Genomic DNA, 15,331 nt, shown 5'->3' with positions numbered 1-15,331 from the left:
GCGCCGCAGCTCGAGGAAACCCCTGAGACGCCCCTGTCCTTGCGAGCTGAGGGCCTTCTTTTCCTGCATGGCCTGGAGAGCAATCCCGGGTCCTCTCTCCAAACGGAAGAGGAGGCTGGACTCCCTTGAGGCCGCTCAGGGGGCTCCAAGAGATCCGTGTCGCGACTCGAGAGGAAGCGGAGTCCTTGGCTTCCCCTCGAGACCAGGCCTGACTCCCCGGGGGAGCCTGGAATGCAACCCCGAGATCCCTGCCTTCCCTGGAGAGGAATATTAGGTCCCGGACACACGCCTAGGTGTGGTCTCTTTGGCCCTGCAGTGACTCGAGCGCAACCCCCAGCTTTCCCTTGCAACTCGAGGGGAAGATTGGGCTTCCCAGGGCCAACCCAAGGGGAAGCCTGAGATCCCCGTCGTAACTCGAGAATCCCGCCGCAACTCGAGAAAAACCACGTGGTTCCCACCTCTTGGCAAGATGAGGCCCTTGCCCGCGACGGCGTCTCAAGGGAAGTCCCCTGTTCCGCCCTGAAGGGCGAAACGGTCCCTGACAGCCTTCCTGCGACCCCAAAAGTTCCCCGACACGCCGGGTTCCCTCAAGGGGAACACCGAGGGTCCCGGCACCGCTTCACCTGAGCCCCTTCTCCCCTCCTGATCGCGACCAGAGAGTCGATTCCGCTGCGTGGTCTGGAAGGGGTTCCCGGCCTTCCCGGCGCACCTCAGGATGAGGCCGGTCTCACGAGGAAATTCTAGACAAGCCGCGTGGGTGGTGCCACATTCCGAAGGACCCCGATTCCCCGGTCCGCTCTTGAGAAGGACCCGATGCCCAGACCCCTCTTCGAAGGCAACCCTGTGGGTTAAGACACGACACGAAGGGGCACTGCCACCCCCGTGCATCGTCCGCAAAGACCCGCGGGTTCCACACACAGCTCGACGAGGGGCGTGAGACCCCCTGAACAACTCGAGAGGTAAGCGGGGTTCTCTTCCTCAGACAAGACGAGGCCTCACTCTCCGTTCCCAACTCTGCAGGGACCCTGCGGTTCGAGTCCGAAATGGAGAGGGAGCCTGAGTTTCCTGCGTTCCATCGAGGTGAGGCCCTATTCCGTTGCGCGAGACCCAGCGGAGTCCCGAGAGGCCCCGCCAACTCCACAGGATCCCTCGCCTCTCAGAGGCACCCTGGGAAGTTCCCTAAGGTCCCCGGCAGAAGGCAAGGGAAACGAGGGTTTCCCGCCGCCCTCCGAGAAAGACCTCTAGAGTCCTTCGTCAACGCGTCTCGAGGCCCTAGTCCACTCCCGTGACTCGAGAACCATGACGCGCTCCCCTTCGCCACGCGCATGGAGACCTGACTTCCCTGGCACTGCAGTAGATGCTCCCTGAGATCCTCGTCGTGCCTCGGGAGAAAACCCCCTTGGGCGCCGCAGTTCGAGGAAACCCCTGAGACGGCCCCGTCCTCGCGAGCTGAGGGCCTTCTTTTCCTGCCTGGCCTGGAGAGCAATGCCGAGTCCTCTCTCCAAACTGAAGAGGAGGCTTGACTCCCTTTGGGCCACTCAGTGGGCTCCAAGAGATCCGCGTCGCGACTCGGGAGGAGAACGGAGTCCTTGGCTTCCCAGCGAGTCGCGGCCTGACTCCCCGGGGGAGTCTGCAATGCAACCCCGACGTTCCTGCCTTCCCTTGAGAGGAGTATTAGGTCCCGGACACACGCCTCGATGAGGTCTCTTCGGCCCTGCAGTGACTCGAGCTCCACCCCCAGCTTTCCCTCGCAACTCGAATGGAAGATGGGGCTTCCCAGGGCCAACACAAGAGGAAGCCTGAAATCCCCGTCGTAACTCGAGCATCCCGCCGCCACTCGAGAAAAACCACGTAGTTCCATCGTCTTCGAATCATGAGGCCCTTGCCCGCCACAGCGTCTCAAAAGAAGTCCCACGTTCCGACTGAAATTCAAAACGGTACTTGGCACCCATGATGGCACCCCCAAAGTTCCCCAACATACAGGCCTCACTCGAGGGGAACACCCATGTTCCCCGCACCACATCATTTGAGCCCCTTCTCCCCTCTTGATTGCAACAGGAGTGTCGATTTCCTGCTTTGTCTGGAAGGGGTTACCAATCTTCCCAGCGCACCTCAGGATGAGGCCGGTCTCACGAGGAAATTGGAGATGTAGCCTCGTGGGTGGTGCCACATGCTGAAAGACCCCATTTCCCAGTCCGCTACTAATAAGAACCCAATGCCCGTACACTTCTTCGAATGCATCCCGTTGGATGAAGGCACAACAAGGAGGGGCCCTGCACACCCGTGCATCTTTTGGAAAATTCTGCAGGTTCCACATACAGCTTGACAAGTGACCTGTTACCTCGTGAACAACTCGAGAGGCAAGCTAAGTTTCATTTCTCCACAAAATACGAGGCCTGACTCTCCTGTCCCAACTCTGCAGGAATCCTGAGATCGGAGTCTGAAATGGAGAGGAACCCTGAGGTTCCTTCCTCAACACGAGATGAGGCCCTCTTGCATTATACCACACCCAGTGGAGTCCCGAGAGGCCCCTCCCAACTCCACAGAATCCCTGACTTCTCAGAGGCACCATGTTAAGTTCCCTCAGGTCACCAGCACAAGTCGAGTAAAACCAGGGTTTCCTGCCCCAACCGGAGAAAGACCTTGTGAGTCGTTCTTCAACGCCTCTTGAGGCCCGATGCCCCTACCATGACTCAAGTGCAATGACGCGCTCCCCCTCCACACGTGCATGGAGACCTGACTTTCCTGTCACCACACAAGAGACTCCCTGAGCTCCCCATCGTATCTTGTGAGAAACCCCATCCTGGCACCGCACCTCGAGAAAACGCTCAAGACGCCCCCGTCATCATGATATGAGGGCCTTCTTTTCCTGCATGGCCTGGAGAGCAATCCCGAGTCCTCTCTCCAATCTCCACAGGAGGCTTGACTCCCTTTAGGCCACACAATGGGCTCTAAGAGATACCCGTCGTGACTCAAGAGGAGAGGGGAGTCCATTCATTACCCTCGTGAAGAGGCCTGACTCCTCGGGAGGATCTGGAATGCAACTCCGAGATCCCTGTTTCCCCTTGAAAGGAACATTAGGTCCTAGACACAAGTCTAGATGAGGTCTCTTTTGCCCTGCAATAACTCGAGCCAACCCCCAGCTCTAGCTCTCAACTCGTATGGAAATTTGGACTTCCCTGGGCCAACACAAGAGGAAGCCTGAATTCCCTGCTGCAACTCGAGAAAAACCAAGTGGTTCCCCCGTCATCACAAGATGGGGCCCGTGCTCGCTACAGCGTCTCAAGAGAAGTCCCACGTTCCGTATTGAAGTGCGAAACGTTACTTGGCACCCTTAATGCGACCCCAAATGTTCCCCGACACACCGGTTTCATTTGAGAGGAACACCGAGGTTCCCGGCACCACTTCTTTTGAGCCCCTTCTCCCCTCCTGATAGCGACAAGAGGGTCGATTCCCCTGCTTTGACTTAAAGGGGTTCCCGACATTCACGGCGCACCTCAGGATGAAGCCGGACTCATGGGAAATTTCGAGACTTGGCCTCGTGGGGGGTGCCACATGCTGAAAGACCCCGATTTCCCAGTACACTCTTGAGAAGAACCCGATGACCAGACACCTCTTTGAAGACAACCCTGTGGATGAAGGTACAACAAAAGGGGCACTGACACCCCTGTGCATCCTCTGGAAAAACCCGCAGGTTCCACATACAGCTCTACAAGAGGCCTGTCACCCCGTGAACAACTCGAGATGCAAGCGGATTTCCATTCCTCCACACAAGATGAGTCCTGACTCCTCTCCCAACTCTGCAGGAACATGCGATCCGAGGCAGAAATGAAGAGGAAACCTGATGTTCCTGCTTTATCTAAAGATGATGCCTTTTTCCATTTCACCAAACCCAGTGGAGTTCCGAGAGGTCACTCCCAACTCCACAGTATCCCTGATTTCACAGAGGCATCTGAGAAGCTCCCTGACGTAACATGCATGAGTCGAGGGAACCCATGGTTTCCTGCCACAACCTGAGAAAGACCTTGAGAGTCCTTCTTCAATGCGTCTTGAGGTCCAAATCCCCTATCATGACAAGAGAGCAATGACGCACTCCCCCTCGCCACGCGCATGGAGACCTGACTTCCCTGGCGCCACACAAGATGCTCCCTGAGCTCCCAGCCTTACCACGTGGGAAACACCACACTTGTGCCTAAGCTCGAGAAAACCCACGAGATGCCCCTGTCATCGCGAGATGAGGGCCTTCTTTTTCTGCATGGCCTGGAGAGCAATACCGAGTCCTCTCTCCAAAATCCACAGGAAGCTTGGCTCCCTGTAGGCCACTAGGTGGGCTCCAAGAGATATCCGTCGTGACTCGAGAGGAGAGTGGAGTCATTTGCTTCCCCTCGAGACGAGGCCTGACTCCCCGGGTGAGTCTGGAATTCAACCCCGAGATCCCTGTCGCCCCTGGAGAGGAACATTAGATCCTGGACACAAGCCAAGATGAGGTCTCTTTTTCCCTACAGTGACTCGTGCGCAATCCCCAGCTCTCCCTCGCAACTCGAATTGAAGATTGGACTTCCCTGGGACAACACAAGAGGAAGCCTGAAATCCCCGTCGTAACTCGAGAATCCCACCGTAACTTGAGAAAAACCAAGTGGTTGCCCCATCATCGCAATATGAGGCACTTTCCCGCTACAGCGTCTCAAGAGTAGTCCCACGTTCCATCTTAAAGTGCGAAACAGTACTTGGCACCCTTGATGCGACCCCAAAAGTTCCCCAACATACCGGTCTCACTTGAGGGGAACACCGAAGTTCCCGGCACCATTTCTTTTGAGCGCCTTCTCCCCTCCTGATCACGACAGGAGGGTCGATTCCCCTGCTTTGTCTGCAAGGGTTTCCCGACCTTAACGGCGCACCTCAGGATGATGCCGGTCTCACGAGGAAGTTCGAGACGTAGCCTCGTGGGTGGTGCCACATGCCGAAAGACTCCGATTGCCCGGTCCGCTCTTGATAAGAACCCGATGCCTGGACACCCCTTAGAAGGCAACCCTGTGGATGAAGGCACAACACGAAGGGGCACAGACACACCCGTGCATCGTCCGGAAAAACCTACAAGTTCCACACACAGCGCGACACGTGGTCTGTCACCCCGTGCACAACTCGAGAGGCAAGCTGAGTTCCATCCTCCACACAGGACGAGGCCTGACTCTCCTGTCCCAAATCTGCTGGGACCCTGCAATCCGAATCAGAAATGGAGAGGAACCCTGAGGTTCCTGCCTCAACTCGAGATGAGGCCCTCTTCCATAGCACCAAAACCACTGGAGTCCCGAGAGGTCCCTCCAACCCACAGTGTCCCTGACTTCTCAGAGGCACCCTGACAAGCTCCCTGAGATCTCCGGCACAAGTCGATGGAACCCAGGGTTTCCTGCCGCAACCCGAGAAAGATTGGATAGTCCTTCTTTGATGCGTCTTGAGGCCCGATTCCCCTACCATGTCTCAAGAGCAATGAAGCGCTCCCAGTAACCACGCGCATGGAGACTTAACTTCCATGGCACCTCACGAGAGGCTCCCTGAGGTCCCCGTCGTACCTCGTGAGAAACCCCACACTGGCGCCGCAGCTCGAGAAAACCCACGAGACGCCCCCGTTATCGTGAGATGAGGGCCATCATTAACTGCATGGCCTGGAGGGCAATCCCCAGTCGTCTCTCCAAACTCCACGGGAGGCTTGACTCACTAAGGCTACTCAGTGCGCTCAATAGGTACCCGACGCGACTCAAAAGGAAAGCGGAGAACTTTGCTTCCACTAGAAACAAGGCCGGACTTCCCGGGTGAGTCTGGAATGCCACCCCGAGATCCCTGTCACCCCTGGAGAGGAATATTCGGTCCTGGACACAAGCCTAGATATGGTCTATTTTGCCCCGCAGTGACTCGAGTGGGATCCCAGCTCACCCTCGCAACTCGAATGGAAGATTGGACTTCCATGGGCCAACACAGGAGGAAATCTGAATTCCCCGTCGAAACTCGAGACTCCCGCCACAATGCGAGAAAAACCACGTGGTTCACTCGTCATCCCAAGATGAGGCCCTGGCCCGCTACAGCGTCTCAAGTGAAGTCCCACGTTCCATCTTGAAGTGCGAAATGCTACTTTTCACCCTTGATGTAACCCCAAAAGTTCCCCGACACACCATTCTCACTGAGGGGAACACGGAAGTTCCCGGCACCACTTCATCTGATCACTTTCTCCCCTCCTGATCACGACAGGAGGGTAAATTCCCCTGCTTTGTCTGGAAGGAGTTCCCGCCCATCCCGGCGCACCTAAGGATGAGGCCTTTCTCAGGAGGAAATTCGAGACGTAGCCTCGTGGTTGGGGCCACATGCCGAAACACCCCGATTGTGCGGTCCACTCTGGATAAGAACCCGATGCCCGGACACCACTTCGAAGGCAACCCTGTGGATGAAGGCACAACAGAAGGGTTACTAAAACTCCCGTGCATCGTCCAGAAAAACCCACAAGTTCTACACAGAGCTCGACAAGTGGAATGTCACCCCGTGAACAACTCGATAGGCAAGCGGAGTTCGATTCCTCCACACAAGACGAGGCCTGACTCTCCTGTCCCAACTCTTCAGGGACCCTGCCATCCGAGTCAGAAATGGAGAGGAAACCTGAGGTTCCTGCCTCAACTCGAGATGAGGCCCTCTTCCATTGCACCAAACCCAGATGAGTCGCGAGAGGCCCCTCCCAACTCCACAGTATCCCTGAATTCTCAGAGGCACCTTGAGAATCTACCTGAGGTCACCGGCACAAGTCGAGGGAACCCAGGGTTTCCTGCTGCGACCCGAGAAAAACTTTGAGAGTCCTTCGGCGCGTCTTGAGGCCCGATTCCCCTACCATGACTCGAGAGCAAAGACCCGCTCCCCATCGCCATGCGCATGGAGACCTGACTTCCCTGACGCCTGAAGAGAGTCTCCCTGAGCTCCCCTTCGTACCTCTTCGGAAACCCCATTCAGGCACCGCAGCTCGAGAAAACCCATGATACGCCCCCGTCATCACGAGATGAGGGACTTCTTTCCTGCCTGGCATGGAGAGCAAAACCGAGTCCTCTCTCCAGACTCCACAGGAGGCTTGACTCTCTTTAGGCCTCTCAGTTGGCTCCAAGAGATACCTGTCAGGACTTGAAGGGAGAGCGGAGTCCTTTGCTTCCCCTCGAGACGAGGCCTGACTCCTCGTGTGAGTCTGGAATGCAACCCCGAGTTCCTATCGCACCTGGAGAGGAAAACTCGGTCCTGGACACGAGCCTAGATGAGGTCTATTTTGCACTGCAGTTACTAGAGAGCAATCGCCAGCTCTCCCTCGCAAATCGAATGGAAGATTGGACTTCCCTGGGCCAATACAATTGGAAGCCTGAATTCGACATCGTAACTCGAGAATCCCACCGAAACTCGAGAAAATCCATGTGGTTCCCCCATCAGCGCTAGATGAGGCCCTTGCCCGCTACAGCGACTCAAGAGAAGTCCCACGTTCTGTCTTGAAGTGCGAAACGGTACTTGGCACCCTTGATGCAATCTCAAAATTCCCCGACATACCGGTCTCACTCGAAAGGAACACCGAATTTCCCGGAACCACTTCATCTGAGCTCCTTCTCCCCTCGTGATCGCGACAGGAGTGTCGATTCCCCTGCTATGTCTGGAAGGGGTTCCCGACCTTTCCAGCGCACCTAAGGATGAGGCAGGTCTCACGAGGAAATTCGAGACGTAGCCTCGTGGGTGGTGCCACAAGCCGAAAGACCCCGATTTCCCGGTCTACTCTTGATAAGAACGCGATGCCCTGACACCTTTACGAAGGAAAACCTGTGGATGAAAGCACAACACGAAGGGGCACTGACACCCCCGTGCATCGTCCAGAAAAACCCGCAGGTTACAAACACAGTTGAACAAGTGGTCTGTCACCCCGTGAAGAACTCGAGAGGCAAGTGGAGTTCCACTCCTCCTCACAAGCCGAGACCTGATTTTCTGTACCAACTCTGCAGGGAAACTGCGATCCGAGTCAGTACCGGCGCCAGGAAACCCAGGAGAGGAAACATGAGGTTCCTGCCTCCACTCGAGATGAGGCTCTCATCCATTGCACCAAACCCAGTGGAGTCCAGAGAGGCCCCTCCCAACTCCACAGTACCCCTGACTTCTCAGAGGCACCCGGAGAAGCTCCATGAGGTCACCGGCACATGTCGAGGGAACCCAGGGTTTCCTGCCACAATGCGAAAAAGACCTCGAGAGTCCTACTTCAACGTGTCTTGAAGCCCAAATCTGCTTCCATGGCTCTATAGAAATGACACGCACCCCCTCGCCACGCACATGGAGACCTGACTTCCCTGGCGCCATAAGAGAGGCTCCCTGAGCTCCCCGTCGTACCTCGTGAGAAACCCCACACCGACCCCGCAGCTCGAGAAAACCCACCATACGCCCCTGTCATCGCTAGATGAGGGCCTTCTTTTCCTGCATGGCCTGGAGAGGAATCCCGAATCCTCTTTCCAAACTCCACAGGAGGCTTGACTCCCTTTAGGCCACTTAGTGGGCTCCAAGAGATACCCGTCGCGACTCGAGAGGAGAATGGAGTCCTTTGCTTCGCCTCGAGACAAGGCCTGACTCACCAGGTGGGTCTGGAATGCAACCCCGAGATCCCTGTCTCCCCTGGAGAGGAACATTAGGTCCTGGAAACAAGCCTAGATGAGGTCTCTTTTGCCCTTCTGCAACTCGAGAGCAATCCCCCGCTCTCCCTGACAACTCGAATGGAAGATTGGACTTCCCTGGGCCAACACAAGAGGAAGCCTGAATTCCCCTTCGTAAATCGAGAATCCCGCCGCAACTCGAGAAAAAGCACTTGGTTCCCTCGTCATCGCAAGATGAGGCCCTTGCCCACTACAGCTTCTCAAGAAAAGTCCCACGTTCCGTCTTGAAGTGCGAAACGATACTTGACACCCTTGATGTGACCCCAAAAGTTCCCCGAAATATCGGTCTCACTCGAGGTGAACACCGAGGTTCCCGGCACCAGTTTATCTGAGCCCCTTCTCCCCTCCTGTTCGTGATAGGAGGGTCACTTCCGCTGCTTTGTTTGTAAGGGGTTCCGGACCTTCACGGGGCACTTCAGGGTGAGGCCGGTCTCACGAGGAAATTCGAGACGTAGCTCGCGGGTGGTGCCACATGCCAAAAGACTATGATTTCCCAGTACGCTCTTGATAAGAACCCGATGGCTGGACACCTCTTCGAAGGCAACCCTGTGGATGAAGGTACAACACAAAGGGGCACTGACACCCTCGTGCATCGTCCGGAAAAACCCGCAGGTTCCACATACAGCTCAACAAGTGGCTTGTCAGCCCTGAAGAACTCGAGAGGCAAGTGGGGTTTCATTCCTCTACACAAGACGAGGCCTGACTCTCCTGTCCCAACTCTGCAGGGACTTTGCGATCCGAATCAGACCAGCGCCAGTGAAGTCACGAGAGGAACGCTGAGATTCCTGCCTCCACTCGAGATTAGGACCTCTTCCATTGCACGAAACCCAGTGGAGTCCCGACAGACACGTCCCAGCTCCACAGTATCCCTGACTTCTCAGAGGCACCCTGAGAAGCTCCCTGAGGTCACCAGCACAATTCGAGTGAACCCAGGGTTTACTGCCGCCACCATAGAAAGAACTCAAGAGTCCTTCTTCAACGCGTTTTGAGGCCTGATTCCCCTACCATGACTCGAGGGCAATGACGCGTTCCCTCTGCTACACTCACGAAGCCCTGACTTCCCTGGCACCACACGAGAGGCTCCCTGAGCTCCCCGTCATACCTCGTGAGAAACCACACACTGGCGCCACAGATAGAGAAAACCCACAAGACGCCCCCGTTTTCGCGACATGACGGCCTTCTTTTCTAGCATGGCCTGGAGAGCAATCCCGAGTCCTCTCTCCAAACTCCACGATAGGCTTGACTCCCTTTTGGTCACTCAGTGGACTCCAAGACATACCCGTCGGGACTCGAGAGGAGAGCGGAGTCTTTTCCTTCCCCTCGAGGCAAGGCCTGACTCCTCGGGTGAGTCTGATATGCGAACCGGAGATCCCTGTCGCCCCTGGAGAGAAACATTAGGTCCTGGACACAAGCCTGGATGAGGTCTCTTTTTTCCTGCAGTGACTCGAGAGCAATCCCCAACTCTCCCTCGCAACTCGAATGGAAGACTGGACTTCCCTGGGCCAACAGAAGAGGAAGCCTGAATTTCCCGTTGTAACTCAAGAATCCCGCCACAACTCGAGAAAAACCACGTCGTTCCCTCTTCATCGCAAGATGCGGCCATTGCCGCTACAGCATCTCCAAAGAAGTCTTACGTTCCATCTTGAAGTGCGATACGGTACTTGGCACCTTTGATGCGATCCCAAAAGTTCCCCAACACACTGGTCTCACTGGAGGGGAACACCGAGGTTCCCGGCATCACCTCATCTGTGCCCCTTCTCCCCTCCTGATCGAGACAGGAGGGTTGATTCCCCTGCTTTGTCTGCAAGGGGTTCCGACCTTCCCGGCGCACCTCAGGATGAGGCCGGTCTCACTAGGAAATTCGAGACGTAGCCTGGTGGGTGGTGCCACATGTGGAAAGACCCCGATTTCCCGGTCTGCTCTTAATAAGAACCCGATGCCAGGACACCTCTTCCAAAGCAAACCTGTGGATGAATGCACAACACGAAGGGGTACTGACATTCCCATGCATAGTACGGAAAAACACGCAGATTCCAAACACAGATCGACAAGTGTCCTGTCATCCCTTGAAGAACTAGAGAGGCATGCGGAGTTCCGTTCCTCCACACAAGAGAAGGCCTGACTCTCCTTTCCCAACTCTGCAGGGACCGTGCGATAGGAGTCAGAAATGTAGATGAAACCTGACGTTCCTGCATCAACTCGAAATGAGGCCCTCTTCCATTGCGCCATACCCAGTGGAGTCCCGAGAGGCCCCTCCCAACTCCACAGTATCCCTGACTTCTCAGAGGCACCCTCAGAAGCTCTCTGCGGTCACTGGCACAAGTCGAGTGAACCCAGGGTTTCCTGCTGCATTCTGAGAAAGACCTTGAGAGTCCTTCTTTACCGCGTCTTGAGGCCCGATACCCTACCATGACTGGAGAGCAATGACGCATTCCCCTCGCCACGCCCATTGAAACCTAACTTCCCTGGCGCCACACGAGAGGCTCCCTGCGCTCCCCGTCCTACCTCATGAAAACCCCACACTGACACCGCCGCTCGAGAAAACTCACGAGATGCCCCCACCATCGTAAGAAGAGGGCCTTCTTTTCCTACATGACCTAGAGAGCAATCCCGAGTCCACTCTCCAAACTCCACTGGAGGCCTGACTCCCTTTAGGCCACTCAGTAGCCTCCAAGAGATACATGTCGCTACTCTAGAGGAGAGCGGAGTCCATTGCTTCCCCTCGAGCCGAGGCCTGACTACTTGGGTGAGTCTGGAATGGGCTCCCAAGATCCGTGTCGCCCCTGTAGAGGAAAACACGGTCCTGGACACAAGCCTAAATGAGGTCTTTTTTGCCCTGCATTGACTCAAGTGCAATCCCCAGCTCTCCCTCGCAACTCGAATGGATGATTGGACTTCCCTGGGCCAACACAAGAGGAAGCCTGTATTCCCCGTTGTAATTCGAGAATCCCGCGGCAACTGGAGAAAAACAACGTGGCTCCTCCGTCATCGAAATATGAGGCCCCTGTCAGCTATAGCGTCTCTAGGGAAGTCCCATGTTCCGTCTTGAAGTGTGAAACGGTACTTGGCACCCTTGATGCGACGCCCAAATTTCCCTGACACCCCGGTCTCACTTGAGGAGAACATGGAGGTTCCCAGCACCGCTTCAGCTGAGCCTCTTCTCCCCTCCTGATGGCGACAGGAGGGTCGATTCCCCTGCTTTGTCTGGAAGGGGTTCCCAGACTTCCCGGCGAACCTCAGGATGAGGCCAGTCTCACGAGGGAAGTTGAGACGTAGCCTCGTGGGTTGTGCCACATGCCGAAAGACCCCGTTTTCCTGGTCCACTATTGATAAGATCCCGATGCCCGGTCACCTCTTCGAAGGTAACCCTGTGGATGAAGGCACAACACGAAGGGGCACTGACACTCCTGTGCGTCGTCCCCCAAAACCGCAGGTTCCACATACAACTCGACAGGTGGCCTGTCATCCCATGAACAACTCGAGAGGCAAGCGGAGTTCCATTACTCCACACAAGACGAGGTCTGACTCTCCTGTCCCAACTCTGCAGGGACCCTGCTATCCGAGTCAGAAATGGAGAGGAACCCTGACGTTACTGCCTCAATCCGAGATTAGGTCCTCTTCAATTGCACCAGTCCCTGTGAAGTCCCGAGAAGCCCCTCTCAACTCCACAGTATCCCTGACTTCTCAGAGGAACCCCGCTAAGCTCCCTGAGGTCATGGGCACAAGTCGAGGGAACCCAGGGTTTCCTGCCACACCCCGAGAAAGACCTGGAGAGTTCTTCTTCGAAGCGTCTTGAGGCTCGATTCCCCTACCATGACTCGAGAGCAATGAGGAGCTCCCCCTCGCCATGTCCATGGAGACCTGACTTCCGTGGCACCACAGGAGTCTCCCTGAGCTCCCCGTCCTATCTCGTGAGAAACCCCAACCAGGCACTGCACCTTGAGAAAACCCACGAGATGCCCCCGTCATCGCGAGATGAGGGCCTTCTTTTCCTGCATGGCCTAGAGAACAATCCCGAGTCCTCTCTCCAAACTCCACAGGAGGCTTAACTCCATTTAGGCCACTCTTGGGCTCCAAGGGATACCCGTCGCGACTCGAGAGGAGAGCGGAGTCCATTCATTCCCTTCGAGACGAGGCCTGACTCCCCGGGTGAGTCTGGAATGCAACCCCGAGATCCCTGTCGCCCCTGGAGAGAAAAACTCGGTCCTGGACACAAACCTAGATGAGCTGTATTTTGCCCTGCAGTGACTCGAGAGCAATCTCCAGCTCTCACTTGCAACTCGAATGGAAGATTGGACTTCCCTGGGCCAACACAAGAGGAAACCTGTATTCCCCGTCGTAACTCAAGAATCCTGCTGCAACTCGAGAAAAAACACGTGGGTCCCCCTTCAGCACTAGATGAGGCCCTTGCCCACTACAGCATCTCAAGAGAAGTCCCAGGTTCCGTCTTGAAGTGCGAAACGGTACTTGGCACCCTTGATGCCACCCGAAAAGTTACCCGACTTTCACTCAAGGGGAGCACCGAGGTTCCCGGCACTACTTCATCTGAGCCCTTTCTCTCCTCCTGATCCCGAAAGGAGGGTCGATTCCCCTGCTTTGTCTGGAAAGGGTTCCCAGACTTTCCTGCGCGCCTCAGGATGAGGCCAGTCTCACGAGGAAATTCGAGACGTAGCCTCGTGGGTGGTGCAACATGCTGAAAGACGCCGATTTCCCGGTCCGCACTTGAGGAGAACCCGATGCCCAGACACCTCTTCGAAGGCAACCCTGTGGATGAAGGCACAACAGGAAGGAGCACTGACGCCCCCGTGCATCTCCGAAAAACCCGCAGGTTCCACACACATTACGAAAAGTGGTGTCATTCTTGAACAACTTGAGATGTAAGTGGAGTTCCATTCCTCCGCAGAACACGAGACCTGACACTCCTGAGCAAACTCAACAGGGACCCTGCGATCTGAGTCAGATCCGGCCTCCAGGAATTCAGGAGCAGAACTCTGAGGTTCCTGCCTCAACTCGAGATGAGGCCCACTTCCATTGCACCAAACCCACAGGAGTCCCGAGAGGCCTCTCCCAAATCCACAGTATCCCTGACTTCTCAGAGGCACCCTGAGACGCTCCCTGAGGTCACCGGCACAAGTCAAGGGAACCCAGGGTTTCCTGCCGCAACCCTAGAAAGACATCTAGAGTTCTTTTTCAACCCGTCATGAGGCCCGATTCCCCTACCCTGACTGAGAGCAATGACGCGCTCCCCCTTGCCCTGCCCATGGAGACCTGACTTCCCTGTTGCCACACGAGAGGCTACCTGAACTCCCCGTCGTACCTCGTGAGAAACCCCACACTGGCGCCCCAGCTCGAGAAAACCCACGAGACGCCCCCGTCATCTCGAGATGTGGGCCTTCTTTTCCTGCATGGCCTGGAGAGCAATCCCGAGTCCTCTCTCCAAACTGAAGAGGAGGGTTGACTCCCTTTAGACCACTCAGTGGGCTCCAAGAGATACGCGTCGCAACTCGAGAGGAGAGCCGAGTCCTTTGCTTCCCCTCGAGAGGAGGCCTAACACCCCGGGTGAGTCTGTAATGCAAACCCGAGATCCGTGTCGCCCTTGGAGAGGATCATTGGGTCCTGAACACAAGGCTAGATGAGGTCGCTTTTGCCCTGCAGTACCTCGAGAGCACTCCCCAGCTTTCCCTTGCAACCCCAATGGAAGATTGGACCTCCCTGGGCCAACACAAGAGGAAGCCTGAATTCCCAGTAGTAATTCGAGAATTCTGCCTCAACTCGAGAAAAACCACGTGGTTCCCCCGTCATTGCAAGATGAGGCCCTTGCCCGCTCCAGCGTCTCAAGAGTAGTCCCACGTTCTGTCTTCAAGTGCGAAATGATATTTGGCACCCTTAATGCTACCCCAAAAGTTCCCCGACATACGGGTCGCACTAGAGGGGAACACCGAGGTTCCTGGCACCACTTCATCTGAGCCCCTTCTCCCCTCCTGATGGTGAAAGGAGGGTCGATTCCCCTGCTTTGTCTGCAAGGGGTTCCCGACCTTCCCCACGCACCTCAGATGAGGCTGTCTCACGAGGAAATTCGAGACGTAGCCTCGATGGTGGTGCCACATGCCGAAAGACCGCGATTTCCCGATCTGCTCTTGATAAGAACGCGATGCTCAGACACCTATTCGAAGATAGTGTGGATGAAGGCACAACACGAAGGGGCACTGACACACCCGTGCATCGTCCAGAAAAGACCGCAGGTTACTCATACAGCTCAACAAGTGCCTGTCACCCAGTGAACAACTCGAGAGGCAAGCGGAGGTCCATTCCTGCACACAAGACAAGGCCTGACTCACCTCTCCCAACTATGCAGGGGGCTGCGATTGGAATCAGAAATGGAGAGGAACCCTGAGGTTCCTGCCTCCCCTCGAGATGAGGCCCCCTTCCATTTCACCAAACCCAGTGGAGTCCCGAGAGGTCTTTCCCAACTCCACAGTATCCCTGACTTCTCAGAGGCACCCGGAGAATCTCCCTGAGGTCACCGGCACAAGTCGAGGGAACCCAGGTATTCTTGCCAAGACCCGAGAGAGATCTTGAGAGTCCTTCTTCAACACGTCTAGAGGCCTGATTCCCCTACCATGACT

This window comes from Bubalus kerabau, chromosome 1 (genome assembly GCF_029407905.1).
Source record: "Bubalus kerabau isolate K-KA32 ecotype Philippines breed swamp buffalo chromosome 1, PCC_UOA_SB_1v2, whole genome shotgun sequence".
In the NCBI taxonomy this organism is placed as follows: Eukaryota; Metazoa; Chordata; class Mammalia; order Artiodactyla; family Bovidae; genus Bubalus; species Bubalus kerabau.
The sequence above is the reverse complement of the archived record's forward strand: the minus strand, read 5'-3'. Positions refer to the sequence as shown.